The following is an 18,124-nucleotide window of genomic DNA, read 5'->3' on the forward strand; positions in this document are numbered from 1 at the left end:
TTGCTTTTTTCCAGGCAACCTGAGTTTAAAGGGAACACACACATAGTGGACCTGAAGATGCCACTTTGCCAGGATTTGCTACATGAAGTCGAGAGACCTCTAAGACCAATTCCAGGACACCTCAGAGCTAACAAGCCAGTGGTCCCAAGCATGCATTTGAGGCTGCCTCTTAAGAGCTAATAAGACCCAACTGTCAGATTTTCAGGAATTTGAGGAGCAGGGGGACACCTCATTAGTAGATTGAAATTAGCCAGATGGGAGTGTTTACACCACAGTGTGGAACCCTATACCAAGGTCATGGGTGTAAAGCCTTGTATCAAGGTCAACTCTGGACTGAGCCCCATAGCAACTGTTGCCATGAATCCCTCCCCACCTAAACCAGTCAGCTCCCTGATTCCATCTTAGGTAAAAATACCCATCTTATTATCCACCTATAGCATCCTAACCAGTCACCTAATGCCACCCTTCCAGCAGGAATTTTGTCTTGAGGCTGTAAAAATTGGTTACCAACCCATAAAAGTCGTTGGCTCTCGCTTGAGCCAGCCCGCTGTACTAACAGCGTCTCTCGCTCTAATAAACTCTATTCTGAAATACTCTGTGTCTGGAAATTCTTTTCCAACCCACTCACAGACCATGATGCACAGGAACTGACCAACACCATAAAGACACTCAAGGCACGTGCCCCCTGAAAGTCAGGTGTTCAACATTTACTCTATCACATTACCTGTGAAATAATACAGACCCAGCTCTCCAGTGGCAGAAATTCATGGGGAGAAATTTTTAATGTCCTTTCTTCTGGCTCTGCCAACTCAAAGAAGAGAATCAGTCTTCCCAAGTATGTAAAGTGGTACCCTAACTTGAAATGCTCAGTTTAAGAAACAATTAGACCAGAGTATATAGCCTGAGAAAATGGCTTGTTTTCATGTCAAGTTGGCTCAAGAAGTTTCTGAAAATTAATTTACAGTAAATTGCCTTATAGAGTTAAAACAGCTTCCAAAATGTTATGGGGCCATTAAAAAAAACTGGGGGAGTCAGCCAGTAAATTAAAGTGTAGCTCTATAAAGGAAGAAAAAGATAATCTCAAAAATAATGCAGGCCCAGCTGGAGGAATCAGTCTCTATTTTAGTGGAATGGTAGATAGCGATCCTTAGCTAATCTCAGGATTTTTTTCCCCCCTGAAATAATGGCTGACCATTGACTCTGTTGTTTTTGGCCAGATTTTCTAACCAAACAAGAATTTTGCAGCTGCAATGACCTAACTTGGGAAACAATTTGATAACATTTTCTAGAAAACACACAACATTTGTTTTACTCTTTCTGAAGACCAACAGAGGGACTGAGAAGAGAGCATAGTATTTTGCCTTGAAACAAAGAAAAACGTTAATAAGATCAGTGGCTGGAAGAATATTTCAGTTCAAATAAAGGTCATCCGAAGCCTGTGAAACGTTGTCTTTCAAACCAGTAATGAACATGCCTCACACAACCAGCTAACATCCTGGGTCCATTGAACTGGTTATTAGGGCATAAATGGAAACCCTTATCATATGATAAATTGTAAGCTTGGTAGCTAGGTTCGACAAAAACAGCAGGAATGGTGATTAGCTAAAAAAACAGACATGTTTTAGAAAAACCAGGAGAAAATTTATTGTTGTGGTTGGGGGAAAAAAAAAGCAGCTTGCAGTGACTCAGATTTCAGTTGGATGGTAAGAGAGTGTAAAAACACAAACTGTATCAGCTCATCTATCAGCAAAATGCCCTCCCAAAGCTGATTGAGTACTCACGTGCTTCATCCCTAAGCTGGAGACGATATTAGCTCCCAAAAGATGTTGTTAGGGTTAAGTGATATGCTTACAATTGTTGTTACTGTTTAGTGGCTAGGTCATGCCCACCTCTTTGCAACCCACATGGACTGCAGCCTGCCAGCCTTCTCTGTTCATGGGATTCCCCAGGCAAGAGTACTGGAGTAGGTTGCCATTTCCTTCTCCAGGAGATATTCCCGACCCAGGGATTGAACCTGTATCTCCTATGTTGCAGGTAGATTCTTTGCCACTGACCCACTAGGGAAGCCCTTTTGTGCTTACAATGGTAAGTTCTTAATAAATATTAGCCATTATTGTTTGCATGTAGCTGACTTACTTTAAGCATTTGTCTTGGCTTCAGTTCAGTTCAGTTTAGTTGCTCAGTTGTGTCTGACTCTTTGCGACCCCATGAATTGTAGCACGCCAGGCCTCCCTGTCCATCACCAACCCCCGGAGTTTACTCAGACTCACGTCCATCAAGTCAGTGATGCCATCCAGCCATCTCACCCTCTGTCGTCCCTTCTCCTCCTGCCCCCAATCCCTCCCAGCATCAAAGTCTTTTCCAATGAGTCATTTCTTCGCATGAGGTGGCCAAAGTACTGGAGTTTCAGCTTTAGCAGCATTTCTTCCAAAGAAATCCCAGGACTGACCTCCTTTAGAATGGACTGGTTGGACCTCCTTGCAGTCCAAGGGACTCTCAAGAGTCTTCTCCAACACCACAGTTCAAAAGCATCAATTTTTCGGCGCTCAGCCTTCTTCACAGTCCAACTCTCGCATCCATACATGACCACTGGAAAAACCATAGCCTTGACTAGACAGACCTTAGTCGGCAAAGTAATGTCTCTGCTTTTGAATATGCTATCTAGGTTGGTCATAACTTTTCTTCCAAGGAGTAAGCGTCTTTTTATTTCATGGCTGCAGTCACCATCTGCAGTGATTTTGGAGCCCAAAAAAATAAAGTCTGACACTGTTTCCACTGTTTCCCCATCTTGGAGCCCCCCAAAAGCAGACCCTGAGGCAAGGATTCAAATACAAGTATCATTGGCATTCTGCGTCCACGGGCTCCACCAACTGCAAATTAAAAATATTTGGGGGAAAAATTGGAAGGAATTCCCTGGTGGTCCAAGTGGTTAATATTTTGTGCTTTCACTATTGCAGGGGGCCAGCTCAATCCCTGGTTGGGGAACTAAGATCCTAAAAGCCTTGCCATGTATATCATGAAAAATTATACATATTTGTATAGAAAAAATTTACATATATATGAAAAAAGTTCCAGAAAGTTCCAAAGAGCAAATCTTGAATTTGTCCACGTTCAGGCAATTATTTACATAGCATTTGTATTGCATTTACCACTATTTACATAGCATTCTATTAGCTACTATAAGTAATCTGGGGATGATAGAAAGTGTAAGAGAGAAGGTGCATAGCTTGTATGCAAATACGACACCATTTTATAAAGACTTGAGTGTTTGGGGAAGGGGGTCCTGGAACTGCCCCCACCATGTATATTGAGGGGTGACTGTAGTATACTGGGGAGAGGGTCCTGAGGCACCAGTAGATGCTTCTGAAGAAGGGGGATAAAGAGAGAAGGCAGCAAGTTACAGGGATGTTCCCACAGTGACCACGGAGGACAACTGGAGCTCAGTGTGACTGTGTGCTCCAGGAGACTGAGCAGGACCCCCAGAAAGACACCCCACCGAGGGGTGAGGGGGTTGGGTTCTTACCCACCAACTCCCTGTCTCTGGTTGAAGGCTGCTCCTGAGGGCAGCCTTCAGGTTTAGAGGAACAAGTTTAGGGACACGCGAGGCAAGGGTGGGGGCGGGGGGGCCTGGCAGAGCTTCTGGAATCCGCATCCTTGTTTTCTGATCATTAAATGAGCTGAAGTTCCTCTACATATTCAGTGGGTCGATCCTATAGCGATAAGAATGCAACAAAACAACTGTGTTCATTCTCTGCTGGTTTTAATGGAGATTCTAAATAGGAAATAAATTATGTAATTTAAAAACATGTACAAGTTTCCATCAAGTCAATGCAGCATTGAGAATAATATGTGGAGTTTAAACTCCAACTCTGCCTTGAATCGCTTAACATTTCCTCAGTACTTATCACCTGAAGCTAGAAAGTGTGGCTAATATTTTTTCACATTGCTGGGGAATAGCTAAGTTTTCATGAAAAAGAAAAAAAAAATCCCTCTTTCCCCCCCAAATCACCAAGCTTTGCTGCTGCTGCAATAACATGCTTCCCCAGTAACTGAAACCACTCAAGTTTTTAGGAAAAATAACATAAGTTCCCAGGACTTCCCTGGTGTTCTAGCGGTTAAGACTTTGCCTTCCAGTGCAAGGGGTGAGTGTTCAATCCCTGTTCAGGGAGCTAGGATCCCACATGCCTCGGGGGGCCAAAAAACCCAAAACATAAAACAGAGGTAATTTTGTAACAAATTCAATAGAAACTTTAAAAATGGCCCACATCAAAAAATCTTAAAAAAAACAAAACAAAAAAACTTTCCCATGCATCCAGGAAAAGCTTCAGATACTAGAGCGATAATTAACACTTATGAACTCCATTCCTAAACTGAGAAATTTATGTTACATAATCTGATCATTTGTGTCTTTTCCATGTGAAAAGAGGAAAGTAGCTGACATTTCCAAAATAAATAACTGCCTCAGAGAAAAAGAATGAATGATTTGGCCACATAAAATATACTCTTTTGTGCTACAGAAAACCCAAAAAACACCCAAACAAAAAACCTAACGGCAACAACCCCAAAACAATGTTTAGGGGCTAATCAAAAGGGGGAAAGTTTGCATAGTAGATAAATGACAAAGTATTATATAAAGATTACAAATCAATCGAAAAGGACAAATATCTAATAGAAAAGTAGACAAAGATCAAAAGCAGTTGAGAATTTTTTCTGTTACAGAGTCTGACCATTTGTGATATTTTCGAATGAAAAGGAAAATCATATATAAATGGCCTAGGTTTCTAAAGGAAATAAGTATAGAGTTTGATATGGAATGTTAAAGTATAAGGAGGAAGGTGCATGGTCAAAAATATGAAAAGATGTTCAAGCTCATTATTCATCAAATATTGCAAATTTAAAATGAGAAAGTGGCACCTCCCAACAAATTGGTGAAGGTTAGAAAGATCATTGAGACCTACCTAACACTGAAGTGGGGCCAGGGACCCAGACATCCTTACACTGTTCCTAGGAATGTAACAGTTCTAGATGGCAAACTGACAACACGCTTCATATTTCTTTAGATAGCTCAGGAATTTCAACCTAGCAAGTTCTACTCACAGGAATTCAGCCTAAGGAAATAATTGGACAAATGTCTGAGCATATTCTCAACAGATGCTGTGTCAGTCAGGGCTTTTCAGAGAAACAGAACTAATATTATATATATATATATATATGTTTAGAGAGAGAGAGATGGATCTATTTTAAGGAACTGGCTTATGCCATTGTGAGGGCTGGAAGGCTGGCAATTCACCTAAGAGTTGAAGTGCAGTCTTGAGTTTGAAATCCATCAAGGCAGGTCAGTAGGCTGGCAATTCGGGAAGGATTGCTACCGTTACAGCCTTGAGGCGAATTCCTTCTCCAGAAACCTCAGTTTTTGATGTTATAGCCTTTAGCTGATAAGGTCCATCCAAATCAGTAATCTGCTTTACTCAGAGCCAACTGATTACAAGTGTTAACCACATTATTTTATTATATGTTATATCTACAAAATACCTTCACATCTACACCTTCAATACACGAGTATTGAACAAGCAACTGGGCACCACAGCCGAGCCTCAGAGACACATAAAGTTAACCATCGCAGATGGTCAAGACTGACTTCACAGATTAATAGGAGTCAACAAAAGATGCTCTTAGTTCAACACCCCATTTTCCCTTCTTGTGTCTCCTCACTAAAATTTGGGTGTTGACCACATGCCCTTACTTTTTTTCTTTTTAATTTTTAATGGAATATAGTTGACTTACAACGTTGTGTTATTAATAGTCTCAGGTATACAGTACAGCGAATCAGTTACACATGTACATTTATCTACTCTTTTTTAGGTCATTACAGAGTATTGAGTAGAGTTCCCTGTGCTATACAGTAGGTCCTTATTAGTTATCTATTGTATATATAGTAGTGTGTATACACCAATCCAATCTCCAGTTTCTCTCTTCCCCCTTACCCCCTGGTAACTGTAAGTTTGTTTTTTACATCTGCAACTCTATTTCTGCTTTGTAGATAAGTTGATATCTGTCTTTGTCTTCACTCAGTATGATAATTTCTGGGTCCATTCGTCTTGCTGTAAATGGCGTTACTGCACTCTTTTTCATGGCTGAGTAGTATTCCACTGCCTATATGTGCCACATTTTCTTCATCCATTCCTCTGTCCATGGACATCTAGCTTGCTTCATGAACCACTCTTTCTTGGGTCCAAGATACCACGTGCTTCTGGACTTCCCATTTCTTTACTCCTTCTTGGCCTCTTGAAGATATCCTCTTCAAATTCACATCTTTGAATTACTGGAGCTCTTGCATCCGGATACCTGGAACAGGCACCCAACAATAGCTTAACCAAATACAGTGGGGTGTAGAAGCAGGCAGTTTAGGGCTGGCTTGGTGGACCCCAATTCCTTCCCACTCTCATTGTGCTGACCTGGGTTTGTGGCTCTGGTGCCCATGCTCACAAGATACCTGCTGCCCTCTAGCAGTGTCTGCACCCACAGGGTCTACACCAGCAGTGTCTCCCTACCAACTCTTTGGAATCAGATTCATTTATTTACTCAACAGGTGTTCTTCACAACCTACGATGTGCCAACACTCTCCTGGCACTGAGATGACAGAAGTGAAAAAATATATAATGATCCTCGTTCTTGGGGAGCTTATGTTCAAATGAGGGAAACAGAAAGTAAAGAAGATAAACAGATGAAACCTGCCCTGTGTCAGATGGGGGTAGGTAATATGGAGAAAAATAAAACAGGGAACTGCGGCTTCTTGCTGTGCATTTTCACCTGTCACACACAGGTTTAGGGGTGGATTGGACCTAACATTTTGGGGGGAACCTATTTAGCCATATTGGGTCTCTTTTAGCCTTGCTCAATGGCACCCCACTCCAGTACTCTTGCCTGGAAAATCGCATGGATGGAGGAGCCTGGAAGGCTGCAGTCCATGGGGTCGCTGAGGGTCGGACACGACTGACCGACTTCACTTTTCAGTTTCATGCACTGGAGAAGGAAATGGCAACCCACCCCAGTGTTCTTGCCTGGAGAATCCCAGGGACGGGGGAGCCTGGTGGGCTGCCGTCTATGGGGTCGCACAGAGTCGGACACGACTGAAGTGACTTAGCAGCTAAAGCCTTCAGTACTCTCTACTCTTTTTATATGTATATATTTTTATCTCTGAATTTATAAAAGCCCTCCAAAGTGGGTAAAACCACTCCCAGTGAATGGTTTAGAAGGTGTGTTAAGAAATGGAGATGCTCAGAGCTCAACCTCATTGTTTAAGCAGCAAGACCCATCTCCCTACAATCCTCTGAAGGTTTTTACCTGAGTCCTTTTGCCTCTCCAGAGCTCTTTCCCTTCACATGGACCTTGGACATAATTTCTTGGACGTGACTAGAGACTCCCAGGCAGTTAGATCAGTATTAACCAGCTCTCACAGAGGTGTGTGGACATGCTTCTCGTACAGTTTTCGCCCATTTTAAAAAAGGATAATAAAATGTGTTTTTTCTGTAGAATTAAATAATATTAAAATGGAAAAAAACATTAAAAAGCAGAGGGGACAGGAAGGCTGGGGTATGCGTGGTAACTTCACACAGGGTAGTCAGGGAAGTCCTTTCAGAGGAGGTGACATCTTAGCTGAGAACTGAGAGAAGTGATAGGCAAGGATCGGGGTTCTCCCCTGTACTGGGGTACTCGCTGATGATAGAATATGATGCTGGTCGTGGTTTTGAAAAATCATAGGAATGCAAAACTATATCTATCGAAAGATCAGTCGTGTGTGTGTGGTTGTGTAAGTATACAAACTGGAAGATACATTCCAAACCAATGCGAGGGCCTCATCTTGGTAAGGGGCAAAGAACTGCAGGAGAGAGAAATTGAAATTTTCTGTGTGTGTGTGTGTGTGTTTTTTTTTTAATGAGAGAAACTACTCCAGGTAATTTGTATAATTAATTTTTTTTTTTAAATCACCTTCTAAAATTACTGGCTTAAGGCAATGGGGCAATGAGTGGGGAACATTTTCTAATACATTTTCAGAACTAAAAAAGTAAGCCTGCATTTTTAAACAATCAGGAAAAAAATGCAACAAGGTGATTTCTGACCTGTAATTATTTTTACAGTCTTTTGGCCCAGCCAGCAGATGACCCAGGGAAGCTCTTATCAGACTGCCTCCCTCCCACAACGTCTGGCTCTGTGTGGCCAGCATCACCATGGCTAGCTACGGGCACTCCTGCCACAGCCTCAAGGGTGGAAAGAGCTTCCCCCCAGCAGGTAACAACACTTATTAATATAAGATGATGGAGACGCAAAGGGAGAAAGAATGCAATGGGCTGGGCCTCCGGAAGGCAAAGTCCCAGATCTTCAGCACCCATACCCAGCCCGGGGCTCATGTGCCTGATAACCTGGTTCTCACAGCTTCCCTCCCTCCGGGAAACTGGAGATAAGCTTCCTGGACACCGGGGCAAAGGGCAGTCAGATGCAGTGTTTGGCTGCCCTCTTGCTGTGGTCCAGGCCGGTCAATGGCTTCCCTACCAGAGCACAGATAGAGTCACTTCATTGTCTCTCTGCCCTCTGACCTCCGACCTCCCTTACAAACTGCTCCAGGTTCTCTGTCCTGCAGGTCCGCATCAATCCCACCATGGTCTACTCTTCCCAAGGAAGCCTTCGTGCTGGCCTTGCAGATGGACACAGACATCTTTTCAGATCTGTGGCCTTGTCCTGGGTCCCTGGCTCAGGACACTCACATGCTTGACAGTCATTAGTCCATTTTCTCTGAGGCATGGAAATGTAGCCTGAGCTTTTTCTCACTGTTTTTAATTTTGGCAGCACCACATGGCTTCACTTTATTTCTTCATGCTATGCTATGCTATGCTATGCTAAGTCGCTTCAGTCGTGTCCGACTCTGTGCGACCCCATAGACGGCAGCCCACCGGGCTCCCCTGTCCCTGGGATTCTCCAGGCAAGAACATAGCTCCTCCTTATTATGGATTTATGATGACTCCAGACTGTAAAGTATGTGTGTATGTGGAAAGCCAGTCCTGAATAACACTGTTGTTCTTGTTTTTAGTCTCTAAATTGTGTCTGACTCTTTGTGACGCCATGGACTGCAGCCCACCAGGCTCCTCTGTCCATGGGATTTCCCAGGCAAGTATACTAGAGTGGGTTGCCATTTTCTTCTCCGGGGATCTTCCCAACCCAGGGATCAAACCCGAGGCTCCTGCATGTCCTGCACTGCAGGCAGATTGTTTACCACTGAACCACCAGAGAAGCCTCCCTGAAGAACACTATTAGTAAGTAAAGCTGCTCTGTTAATAAACTTACTTTGGTCCTATAGGATAAAGCAGCTGAAAGGAAGATTTAGGCTACTTATTACCAGGTTTTGGCAAGCTGTGACATCAGCCTTTGCACTGGGTATGAATATTTGTATACTTTCTTTAGAAAATATGGAGAAGGGAATTACTACCCGCTCCAGTGTTCTTGCCTGAAGAATCCCAGGGACAGAGGAGCCTGGTGGGGTTCAGTCCACAGGATCGCAGAGTCCGACACAACTGAGGGACTAACACTGTAGATCCAATCAGCTGATGGAAGTTACATAATGCTGACTTTGTTTCACGAGAAATGAAAATCCTACTCAGGGGGAGTCCAACCGTTATTTATGGCTCAGACTTTCTAAGTTTTCCCTGAAACGAGTTGGTATTCTGGATTCCCAACATTCTTCCCAGAATGCTTCGCTGCTTCTACGCTGAGAGATGGAGGAATTTTTACTCAGGAAGGAAAATATTTTTCTTTTTTTTCTGAGAGGAAAATATTTCCAACTGTACCCACATCAATTTTTATGGTTGGTAACGTATTTTCATTATATTAGTCACAAACAGTCAGGCCTAAAGTACAAAACCAAAGGTATCTGAAATGGCTTCCTAGTCAGGAAGGTATCGCAACAGCTCAGTTTCTGGACTCAGGAAAAACACACGAGGTCGTGGCTGGCCAGGAAGGCCACCTCACAAGAGGGCTGACTCTTTTTTTTCTCTGAAAGCTTGGAAGAGAAGTCCCAGTTTATTTGTTGACTACACTGTTCTTGTTTCTTGTAACCATAGCGTCTGGTTTGGTTGAGTGTTTCTTCTGTCAAGGCTCCTGCTGAGCCAATATTTATCATTTTAGAAATTTCCGTGAGTCATAAAATAAACCCAAACTCTACTGTACCTTCTATGGGTATTTCTTTGCTAGAATTATTTAAAATAAAAAGAAAATGCTGGAATCCAACACAGCATTTACCAGACCATATACACACTTTCTTCTGCATTGAGGGTCCTTCTCTGAGACGTCAAAGCCATTTAAGGTGTGCGGCCTGCTGCCTGGACCCTTCCTGCTCACCAGTTCAGAGCCCTGGCTCGGGGGTTGGGGGGGAGAGATTGGTGGGAGGGAAGGGGGCCAGGCTGGGGCTGGGAAACAGAGGAAGCTGAAGTTTGAAGCCAGGAAGTGACTCACTGGCTCACAGCACGAGAAATACAAATGAGCAAGTGATTCCTTCCAGCTCCAGGGTGGAAAACCTTGCCAGGGGACCACCTCTCAAAGACTGAGCCTGAATTTACTGACCAAAAAAATAAAAGTAAACAAATGACTGTATGATGTGACATGTCAGCCTCTCACTGACATGGATGAGTATGTGGACATTAATGCTATTTTCTCCCTTCGTGCCAATCAGCTCCTTCCCCCCAGGTGTGGCTGCCTGAGAGAGGCCCATGAGCCTGGACAATTATAACAATTTATTGATTTTGCTGTAAAAATAGGCCCTGTGTCAAGAGCTCAAGGCCCAGAGTTTCTCAACCAAAATTCAAGGGTCTGCCTTAGTAACACTAGAACAGGATGCTCTACAAATGGCTGATACTGCACCAGATGCTCAATAAATCTTCTGTTTAGTGCAGGTATCACATTTTTGAGCTAAATAAGTTAAACTAATCAATACCTTCAGTTTGCAGGTGAGGACAAGGAGGCCTGGAGAGGGGCACTGTGCAAGGGGTTACACGGCTGGTCACAGCCGGAGCTGGTGACAGTGGTATCAAACACCTCATTGAGAGACTGATGGCAGAAAGACTGGTGTCTTACAGTAAAAGGCCCTCGAATTTCACATCACAACCACGGTCCCTTGGCTGTTTCCTGTGTGGGAGCTGTCATAGAGCCTGCCACAAGCTCCTCGTTGGGCAGACCTGGGTATCTTTGGCTGAATTATCATCTGGCATCCTTCCTCCCATCCCCAAAGGAAGGGAAAACTAGGAAGCACAGCAGAGCATCCCCTCAGAGGGGGAAAAAGTCACATTTCTATCTATCTAGGTATCTTGGTCTGTGGAATCTAACATTTTGGTAGAAAGGCTTGGTGTTCTTTCCTTCCAAACATCAATCTCTGAGCGTCCCCTCTGGACTCGTGTTCCCTAACCTCAGTAAGAAATCATGTTGGGAACAAATGCTTTCTTCATCTCTCTCCTGATGCCTCGCTCATTAAGCTCCAGTAACATCTCCCTGCTATGATCTGCCCCATCAGTGGGAGCTTGAGAATTCCCAAGAGATCCTGGGCGGAGTTTATCTTGGCATCGATCAGTTCACACTCGTGATCTCCTTGTGGCAGGGCCCATGACTTATTCATCTTCTTGTTCCTGGTGGCAACACAGCCACAGCTGGCAAAGAGTAGGATCCAGCTGTCAAATCTAACTGAAAAAAAATTGCAAAGTGGTGTCCTGCTGTGAATGCAATGTTTTGCTTCCAAACACAAACTTTCATTTTTTAACACCTCTTTTTCATATGAGAAATTCGGGTGGTGAAAACAGATGGGATGGTGCAAACATCCTTTCAAAAGGCCAGGCTGCTAGGACTCCTATTTGGTTGGTGTGTATTAGACTGAGCCATAAGAAAGTCCTGTTTTTGTAAGTCAGAGGTAGTTGAGTGCTGCCCATTTTCTTTGTTTAGACTTACAGAAGTAAAAAGAATATAACTGCAGATACATTGCTTTTTACTTTTCACCAGACTCTTGAATGGAGAAGGCAATGGCACCCCACTCCAGTACTCTTGCCTGGAAAATCCCATGCATGGAGGAGCCTGGTAGGCTGCAGTCCATGGGGTCATGAAGAGTCCTACACGACTGAGCGACTTCACTTTCACTTTTCACTTTCATGCATTGGAGAAGGAAATGGCAACCCACTCCAGTGTTCTTGCCTGGAGAATCCCAGGGACAGAGGAGCCTGGTGGGCTGCTGTCTATGGGGTCACATAGAGTCGGACCAGACTGAAGCGACTTAGCAGCAGCAGCAGACTCTTGAAGGGAATGTATAGGCCAAGAGGGATGAAAACTCACTGGTCAGAATAATTGTGTGACATTCTACCCCATTTTCTCTAGTAGTACACTATCACCTGAAAAATACATGCCATAGGTGTTCAAATTTTATGTTATATAGCAATATATGACTTTAAGGATTAACAGAGAAATTGATAGTGTTACCATGTGGGACTATTCTGTTCTCATGAATACACTACAATATATTTAGCGCTTTTCTAAAATAGGCCCTTGGGGCTGCCTGGACCCATAGAACTAGGCTACGATAAAGGAATGCCCAGAATGCCATTTGCCTTGGTTTGTATACCTACCACCTGCTGCGGTATTTCAGTTCAGTTCAGTTGCTCAGTTGTGTCCGACTCTTTGTGACCCCATGAGTTGCAGCACACCAGGCCTCCCTGTCCATCACCAACTCCTGAAGTTCACTCAAACTCACGTCCATCGAGTCCATGATGCCATCCAGCCATCTCATCCTCTGTTGTCCCCTTCTCCTCCTGCCCCCAATCCCTCCCAGCATCAGAGTCTTTTCCAATGAGTCAATTCTTCGCATGAGGTGGCCAAAGTACTGGAGTTTCAGCTTTAGCATCATTCCTTCCAAAGAACACCCAGGGCTGATCTCCTTCAGAATGGACTGGTTGGATCTCCTTGCAGCAGCAAAGGGTCCCCAGTTCTCTTGTTGGCACCACTGTGAGTGATGTCATGTGGCCTGATGATAATAAGCAGACGACTTACTCCTCTGGGCTCCTAAAGACCATCTCCTTCCCTCACCACATCGGTAGAACAGGACTAACAATTGTTTCTACCTGTGCTCATCACCACTGTCACCTCCCAATAGCCATGTTCCCTTCTTCCTCAGGAAAGGAATCCCAGGTTCTTACCCGAGCGCATTGCTGCTAAAAGAAAAGACCACACTTCCAGACTCCCTTGTAGCCATACGACTGAGTTCTCGTTGGTGAGATAAAAGGAGAAGCCCCGCCTGGCACTTCTGGGAAGTTTCTTTAGAAGGCAGAGGTAGATGTCACATTTCTACTTCTGCCCTAAGGAGCCTGGAGGCTGCCACTCTGTCCTAACCACAAGTCAGAAGCTGAACAGACTACTCTCCTTGGATCCGTAAGAGAGAGAACTCAGGGCAAACCGCTGCCCCTCAATGTGGAGACAGACAGAAAACACAGGGAGCTGCGGCTTCCAGATCAGAAACTCACAAGGGGAAACCGCCGTGGGAACCAGTGCCTGGTGGGAAACTCTGAACTGTGATGGCCACGTTGCTGGAGGCTCAGGGTAGACAAGTCTGACAGTGAAAAACTCCAAAGAAACAGTCGCAGGGGGACTACCGCACCCTCTGTTTACCTCCTGGAGCTCCACCAGATTCCCACAATAAATACCAGAGAGAAATTCCCTCCTGCTTGCAGTTGGGGATGGGGAAAGGAGCCACTCTGAAATTCTTCAGAGCAGCGGTCTCCGACCTTTTGGGCACCAGGGACCAGTTTCATGAAAGGCAATTTTTTTCCATGGACTGGGGAGATTTGAGGATGCTTCAGCACACTACATTTATCGTGTGATAAATTTATTTATTTCTACTATTATTACATCAGCTCCACCTCAGATCATCAGGCATTAGATTCCCCAAGGTTGGAGCAGACCCTTGCTCAAGAGCATTTTGTTCTTCTTTTTTAAAATACTTATTCATTTGGCTGCACTGGGTCTTATTTGCAGCATGCAGCGCAGGGGCTTCTCTCTAGTTGCCTTGCGGCATGTGGGATTCCAGTTCCCTGACCAGGGATCGAATCCAAGTCCCCTGCACTGGAAGATAGATTTCTAACCAATGGACCACCAGGGAAGTCCCACTTTGTTTTTCTTAACAAGGCCTACCCTCAGGGTAAACTAGTTAACCAGAGCCCAACCAATCAGGATTGTACTGAAGCCTAACTCCTCTGGGTTAGGGAAATACCTAACTGGACACAGTTAAGCTAGAGAACATAGCAACAAAATCCTCAAAAACAAAAAGGAAAAAGAACTAAGACTGGAAAATACAGAACAGATAATTCAAGGACAGAGGGACAACAGCAAAAGGTAACATACAGGTAATGGGAAAAACCAGGAGAAGAAAAAGAGAAAGGAACAGAAGAAAGAATGGAGACTGAGAATTTCCCCTAAGTATTTTCACCAAACCACAGACCCAGAAAGCTAAGAAAACACTAAGTGGGGTGAATAACAACAACAAAAAACAAAAACCTACATCTAGGTCTATCATTTTCAACTTACCGAATATCAAAGACCAAAAAAAAAAAAAAAAAAAACCACTGAAAGAAGCAAGGAGGATAAATCTGATCTATAGAGGAAGAAAGATAAGAATTACTTTTTCCACAAAACTCATTCAGGCAAGAAGAGGGTGAAGGGAAATATGTAAGTGTTGAGAGAAAAAAGCCCACCAATCTCAAATTCTGTACCTTGCAAAATCATCCTTCAAAAGGGAAAGGGAAGGGATTCCCTGGCAGTCCAGTGGTTAAGATTCTGCACTTTTTCACTGCTGAGGGTCTGGGTTCAATCCCTGGTTAGAGAACTAAGCCTGCAAGCCACGCTGCTGCTGCTAAGTCACTTCAGTCAGTCATGTCCGACTCTGTGTGATCCCATAGACGGTAGCCCACCAGGCTCCTCTGTCCCTGGGATTCTCCAGGCAAGAACACTGAAGTGGGTTGCCATTTCCTTCTCCAATCCATGGAAGTGAAAAGTGAAAGTGAAGTCGTTCAGTTATGCCTAACTCTTAGCGACCCCATGGACTGCAGCCTACCAGGCTCCTCCATCCATGAGATTTTCCAGGCAAGAGTACTGGAGTGGGGTGCCATTGCCTTCTCCTTGCAAGCCATGAGACACAGCCAATAAAAAAGAAAGAAAAAAAGTTAAGGAGAAATAGACTTTCTCAGGCTAACAGAATTTAAGAGAACCTGTTTCCAGTAGACCTGCCTTGAAAGAAATGTTACAAGAAATTCTTTAAAGAGAAGGAATAGAATAGAGGTCAGAAACTTGGATCTATATGAAAAAAGAACATCAGAGAAGTAAGTGAAGGGAAAAATAAAAGGTTTTATTTTTCTTATTCTTAATTTGATCTAACGATCGTCTGAAATAATAGCAACAATGTATTCAATTAAACATGCTTTTGTATATATTATACGCATGCCTATCTGTGAGTATATACAGATGAGATGAATCACAGGAACAATATAAGAGGCAAAGGGCAGCAGGGTTGTTAGTGCCAGGTGCTCCCACTATCTGTCAAGGGGTGTGACTTTACTTGAAAGAAGACCTCACTGTGTGTCTTCTGAGGACCAGTTCCATGTGAATCACCTGGGGCATATGAGACCCCACTTCTAAACACCTGAACTTGCATTTTAACAATATCTTCAGGTGGTCTGGATGCTTATCAAGATTTGAGAAGTGATGAACGGTGGTACTAAGGAAGGACCCTCTTTTTTAAAATTTTAATCTTTTAACACCAAAAAACATTTTGTGTTGGGGCATAGCCAATTAAGAATGTTTCAGGCAAATAGCAAAGGGACTCTGCAATATGTATATGTGTATCCTTTCTCCCCCAAACCCCCCACCCATCCAGGCAGGCACATCATCACATTGAGCAGAGTTCCCTGTGCTATACAGTAGGTCTTTGCTGGTTATCCATTTTAAATATAGCCGTATGTCCATGACCGTCCCCAAATCCCTAACTATCCCTTCCCACTGGCAACCATAAGTTCATTTTCTAAGTCTGTGAGTCTCTTTCTGTTTTGTAAGTAAGTTCATTTGTATTACTTAAGAAGGACCCACTCTTGATCCCTTGGAAAGTGGTCAGAGATCTCCAGACTCCTAGAAACATTCCAGGATGAGACTGGCAGGCCCGTGATCATGACAGAATAAGAAGAGTTCTGGAATGAGAAGTTTAGTTGGGAAGGAAATCGGGAACTTTGCAAGATGTGGGAGACAGGACAGAAAAGGTAGGCTGAAGCCAGAGGCAGGAGGGCCGGACTGACCTGCTGAGATTTCTGGAGGAAGTCATAGAAAATTTTAAGCACTAAAGAAACAGGATCAGATTCTTATTTCTGGACCGAACTCTGGTGGCAGCGTGGAGGACAAAAGACGTAAGAGAGGCCAGAGCAGGCCTGACTTGTGTCCTTAAATGATTCCGTTTGGGACTAGAAAGGAAGTCTTTGAGGACTCAAAGGTGGAGGGTGACTACAAGTCCCAGGCCAACACGGTTCCAGACACAGGCTCCAGTTGCAGGTGGATACAGGTGGGTTCTTTCATCTCAAAGTGCTAATACCCAACAGCCACATCAGCATCACCCAAGAATCCTTAGAAATTCCTGGGTCTCACCTGAGATATACTATCAAGAAACTCTGGGGTAGGGTACACAAATCTGATTTTAAGTTCTCGTTCACGTTGAAAACCACTGCTCTAACCTGCCAAAAATTCTGCAGTCGATGCTAAGACTTAAAAATTGCCACTTTTAAAAACTTTTCCTTAAAAACGAAACAAAGAAAAAAACAGAACAGTGATGAGAAATGGGTTTCTATGCCGAGTGGCCAGAATAAAAAAACACATATAATCTAGACCTTATATAGTGCCCAGGAAAAACAAAAAGCGTATTGATTATCTCGTCCAAAAGCCTAACATTGGGAGAATTAAAATAGTTCCGGTAGAGGCCTGCTGGGGCTTCTCTTGTAGCTCAATGATAAAGAATCTGCATGCCAATGCAAGACGTGCGGGAGCCTCGGGTTGGTACGACTAAGCATAGCACAGCACATAGCTTCCCTGGTGGCTTAGATGGTGAAGACTACGCCTGCAACGCAGGAGACCTGGGTTCAATCCCTGGGTCAGGAAGATCCCCTGGCGATGGCAATGGCTACCCCCTCCAGTATTCTTGCCTGGAAAATCCCATGGACAGAAGAGGCTGCTGGGCTACAGTCCATGGGGTCGCAAACAGTCGGTGGCGACTGAGCACAAAGCACAAAGGATAGGCGTGTTATGCTATGGGGAGCCTAAATTAAGTAAAACGTCATCATGCCGGTTGTAAATTCTCTGTTCCCTTTATCCTCCACTGAAACGCCCTCAGAAAAAAACGTTGAGATTCCTGCTGGCCCTCTGAAAGTGTGTTTCTGATGCAACCGCCCATGAAACAAACGCAATCCCAAATTAAAAACCCCCAAAGCCGGGCAGCGGGGCCGGCGCCACCCTCCCTAGGCGAGCAGGCCGTTTCCAGCCGCACCCTGAGGGCGGCAAGGCCTTCCTTCCCCGCGCTGTTCCCGAAGATAAATAAATCGCTCCTTGTTTTTTTTTTTTTTTTCCAGACCTGAAATTAGCGGTGACTCAGAGCACTCAGGGCTGCCACAGTCGCCTTGGGAAGGAGGAAAAATGCGCAGACTTTTCCCCTCGCCCGAGGGCCTGACATGCCGAGGCTGGGCCAATCACTGGAGGTTGGCGGGAATCGCACCAAAGTAGGTAAAAAATGTGGGATGCGCCCCCCGCGAGGCTGGCGCCGGGCTTCAGCGGGCCCTCCCTGCAGTCTCCTCTGCCGCGGGCCCCGCCCCTCTGCCTTCCTCCGCCCTCAGGCCCCGCCCCTCGGCCCTCCTCGGAACGCCCCCGCCCCCCCGGCCTCGGCCCTCGCCGCAGCGCACACCTGGCCAGGTGGCTACTTCCATGTAAGGACAACGGCAGCGCAGTGGGCGGGGCGCCACGTGCCCCGCCCCTCGCTCAAGCTCCGCCTCCTCGTCCGAGCTTGGGGAGGACCTGGCCCGCG

At 44.7% G+C, this 18,124-nt stretch overlaps 1 long non-coding RNA gene across 1 annotated transcript; it reads right to left on the reverse strand.

Annotated features, from left to right (window-relative positions):
- Positions 1-3,743: 3,743 nt before the first annotated feature.
- Positions 3,744-17,918, reverse strand: LOC105613245 (uncharacterized). The gene is made up of 2 exons (XR_001044458.5): positions 17,678-17,918; positions 3,744-6,345 (listed from the first exon to the last, which is right to left on the reverse strand). It is a non-coding gene; the product is annotated as an uncharacterized LOC105613245 (long non-coding RNA).
- Positions 17,919-18,124: the final 206 nt, after the last annotated feature.

This window comes from Ovis aries, chromosome 13 (genome assembly GCF_016772045.2).
Source record: "Ovis aries strain OAR_USU_Benz2616 breed Rambouillet chromosome 13, ARS-UI_Ramb_v3.0, whole genome shotgun sequence".
NCBI classification, from domain to species: domain Eukaryota; kingdom Metazoa; phylum Chordata; class Mammalia; order Artiodactyla; family Bovidae; genus Ovis; species Ovis aries.